Raw genomic sequence first — 4578 nt, 5'->3', positions numbered from 1 at the left:
TGCCCAGCCCCTGGCTAATTTTTTTATTTTTTGTACAGATGGGAGTCTCATCTAGGCTGGTCTTGAATACCTGGCCTCAAGCAATCCTACCATCTTGACCTTCCAAAGTGCTGGGATTATAGGGATGAGTTACTGCACCCAGCCTGCCTGCCTCACTCTAATAAGGACACTTGTCATTGGGTATAGGACCCACCCAGATAATGCAGGATAAGCACCTCCACTCAAAATCCTTAAATTAATCACTTATTTTACCATATAAGGTAATATCCACTCTTTACTACACAAGGTAATTTTGACAGGTCCCAGGGATTAGGACATAGACATATCTTTTTGGGGCCACCAGCCAGCCCACTATTATGGCTGAGGAAGATGTGCCAGATTCTGGACGCTAAAAGCACCAATAAAAGGCAAAACTTGGGCTCCGTTCTGAGTTGAACTTGCAAGCACAGTATCCAGTTATGTTGGACGTTGCTGACAATTTTGGCTCTGAATAAGTATGTAGAATGAGACCTAAATATGCCACTGGGGGTCCTGCAACGCAAGCTGAAATACGGATGCTTAACTCTGAAGTCCCCCCAGCCTGCGCTTTCTCTGGTCCTGTTTTGATTTACTGAGGACTCTGGCGGACACTGTGCTAAACATGAACGTTCCCTGGGGAGCTTGTTAAGTGCATGCGCTCGGGTGCCCTCCTGGGAATTCTAACTGGACATGTCTCAGAGAGGCCCAGAAATCTGCGTTTTAAACAAGCATGCCAGGTGATTCTGGTTCAGATGCAGGTGGTCTGAGAACGACAGGTAGAGAAATGCTGATGTTAGGGGGTGGGTGATACATGTTTAATTACTAGACAGTGGTAGTGGAAAAAAATTCTGGCCTCATACTCCATTTGAGGCGGACATAATTGAAATAACTACATATACCTTTGCAAGAAGGCTCAGGTTGGCCAGGTATGGTGGGTCACACCTATAATCCCAGCACTTTGGGAGGCTGAAGTGGGAGGATCACTTAAGCCCAGGGGTTAGAGACCAGTTAGGGCACATGGCAAAACCCTGTCTCTACAAAAAATACAAAAATGAGGCTGGGCACGGTGGCTCATGCCTGTAATCTCAGTACTTTGGGAGACTGAGGTGGGCAGATCACTTGAGGTCAGCAGTTCAAGACCAGCCTGACCAACATGGTGAAACCCCGTGTCTACTAAAAGTACAAAACTTAGCTGGGCATGGTGGCGGGCACCTGTAACCCCAGCTACTATAATCCCAGCTACTTGGGAGGCTGAGGCAGGAGAATCACTTGAACACAGGAGGCAGAGTTTGCAGTGAGCCGAGATTGTGTTCACTGTACTCCAGCCTGGGCAACAGAGTAAGACTCTGTCTCAAAAACAAAACAAAACAAAACAAAAAAACAAAAATTAGCCAAGCATGGTGACATGTGCTTGTAGCCCCAGCTACTTGGGAGGCTGAGGCAGGAGAATCACTTGAACACAGGAGGCAGAGTTTGCAGTGAGCCGAGATTGTGTTCACTGTACTCCAGCCTGGGCAACAGAGTAAGACTCTGTCTCAAAAACAAAACAAAACAAAACAAAAAAACAAAAATTAGCCAAGCATGGTGACATGTGCTTGTAGCCCCAGCTACTTGGGAGGCTGAGGTAGGAGGATCACTTAAGCCTGGGAGGTCAAGGTTGCAGTGAGCCATGACTGTGCCACTGCACTCCAGCCTGGGCGACAGAGTGAGACCCTGGCTAATTTTTTTATTTTTTGTAGAGATGGGAGTCTCACCCAGGTTGGTCTTGAATTCCTGGCCTCAAGCAGTCCTCCCGCCTTGACCTTCCAAAGTGCTGGGATTATAGGGATGAGTTACTGCACCCAGCCTGTCTGCCTCACTCTAATAAGGACACTTGTCATTGGATATAGGACCCACCCAGATAATGTAGGATAAGCACCTCCACTCAAAATCCTTAAATTAATCACGTATTTTACCATATAAGGTAATATCCACTCTTTACTATACAAGGTAATTTTGACAGGTCCCAGAGATTAGGATAGGGATGAGGATTTGTCTAATAAGCAAACAACAACAAACAAACAAATAAAGCTCTGGATGCCTGGAATGATCTTGTACAACACGGAACCCTCAACTGGCAGGGTGAATTCTATGTGGGCTTCATAAGGTTGGAGAGAGCTTTCGGGAAGTGACCCAGTGCAGGCGCCTTGGGTTAGGAGTCTGAACCGCTCAGGCTCTCATCTCCACTCTCAGCTTACTGGACCTGGGGTCTTGGGCAGGCCGCTCTGCTCTTTGAGCCTCAGGTTCCCCCTCTGTGAACAGGGTTATCCAGACTTGCCTCACCCAGTTCACAAACATGCCTTGAAGAGTCACTGTCACTGTTTAGAAGTTACAAATCCCAGGAGTGTCTGGACTTTCCTCCTCTCTGAGAGCTGCTGAGTGAGGCTGAGTGGGTGTTTTCTCAAAGGCTGTCACACTGATGCATGCTGGAGAAGCCCCAAGACCACCCTCAGGATTGATGGTTTGGTAGGAAGCCTCACCAGGCCTCAGCATACGGTTATCCTCCTGGCTGTGACTTATGACGAGAAGACACCAAGTGAAATCAGCAAAGGAAGAGGCTCATAGGTGAAGGTGGAAACCGGGCACAAGCTTCCAAGAGTCTCTCCCACTGCATCACACAGGATACCTAATTCCCCCAGCAATGAGCTGTGACAGCACGTGTGAGATGTTGTCCACCAGGGAAGCTCACTAGAGACTCGGGACCTGGGATTTTTATTGGAGGCTGATCATGTGGCAACCTCAGCCTGGTAGGTGCCAAAATTCCAGACTCCCAGAGGGAGCCCAGGTGTTCAGCACAAACGCTATTCTTTGTATAGGTATTTTAGGCACAGAAGCCATTCTTATCAGTTAACGGTGGGTAGGACCCTCATGAAATCTGAGTTCCCAGACTCTAGCCAAGGGCCAACCTCATAGAGATTTTTTCTTGCCTTCCAAAGGATGGTGGCTGGGCTTGCTGTGCTAACTCTCTTTGTGTAATGGTCATCTCTCATTCTTTTGTTGACATTTGGGTATTCAACCTCCCTTCCCATGCCTGGGGAATCTCCCATCTTTTGAGACAAAAATCCACCTCTCATGATAGAAGCTGAAAATGTCACTCATTTTCCCAGCCAGCTTTGCAGCTAGAGGACAGTCACATGACCCCCATCCTGCCAATCAGATGAAGCACTCAGATTTTGAATTAGAAGCTAGTAACATAAAGAAGGTGGAGCCTGGGCAACATGGCAAAACTCTGTCTCTACAGAAAACACAAAAATTAGCCCTAAGTGATGGCTCACGCCTGTAGTCCCAGCTACTTGGGAAGCTGAGGTGGGAGGATTCATTGAGCACAGGAGATCCAGGCTGCCGTGAGCCATGATTACATCACTGCACTCCAGCCTGGGCAACAAATCAAGACAATTGTCTCAGAAAGAAGTTGGGAGCACACTTGTAGTGAGGGGTTGCAGCAGCTGCATTCTATTTCTAGGGGTGGTGGTGATGGCAGCATTTCTGCTGTCAGAGGCCAGTGAGCAGTCCTGATGGTGGTGGTGACACCTGTGCCCAGCACGAGCTTCCAGGAACCTTCCTGGGCCAGTTCTGCAGGATGCTTTGAGCCCCGCCCCCGAGTCTCTGGCCCTCCCGGAGTCCTGGTGAGCTCACCGTTCACTTCTTTACAGCCTCTTGTCTTTCCTTAAGTCAGACAGGCTTGGGCTTTGTTTCAAAGGTTTGTTTGGGTTTAGGTTTTGTTTGGTTTCGTTAGGAAGATAATTTTAAGATGTACTCATACATGATGTTAAACAAAATTGAGTCATAGGGTGAAATGGTCCTTTTTCATTCTCTCTCAGACTTTCTGCTTACTAAGGAGAAAGTCTCTGTTTGCTTCTGGAGCCCTTAGCCCCTTTAAGCCATTTCTAGCACTTGCAAATTTCCGTTTTAAACAAAGACAGAGCATGCCTGAGGCTAGGATGGTATCTAGCTAGAATTGGACAGCAAGGATATTGCAAAATGTTTATTTCATGGTTACTTTCTATTTATGGCAAGTATTACATAGCAATGATACAATGTTTCCTTTTAAAATAAGAACATTTAAGAAAAAGTCCGAATCCAATTCCTGACCGTGAAGTAGTAACAGCACAGTAGTGTAAGGATAAGGCAGTAACAGGAACATGTTCTTGAATGAGAGAAGTAGGGGGAACGAGGTGGCTGGAACTCACATTTGAGGTCTGCAAAAAGTTGTAGCAGATTCCTCCAGAAGGCCCTGCCAGGCTGGCTCTAAGAGCAGCTCTAAGGGCCTCAGGAGCCTTTGGAGCAGGGCGGTGACCAGTGGGGTTCTGCTGTGCTGTATCATCACTCGGCTTGTGGGCAGCACAGTGAAGGAGGTGCCAGAACAGGAGCAGGACCGGGAGCCAGGAGGCCTCCCCAGTGGTCTGATAAGCACAGTGGTGGCGGAGGAGGATGAGAGAGAGAGATGGGATGCGCTGATCCAGGCTGGGAGGATGAGAGAGATGGGATGCGCTGATCCAGGCTGGGAGGATGAGAGAGAGA

The sequence above is a fragment of the Colobus angolensis genome, unplaced genomic scaffold (genome assembly GCF_000951035.1).
Source record: "Colobus angolensis palliatus isolate OR3802 unplaced genomic scaffold, Cang.pa_1.0 Scaffold319, whole genome shotgun sequence".
NCBI lineage: Eukaryota > Metazoa > Chordata > Mammalia > Primates > Cercopithecidae > Colobus > Colobus angolensis.
Note: the sequence above shows the minus strand (reverse complement) of the source record.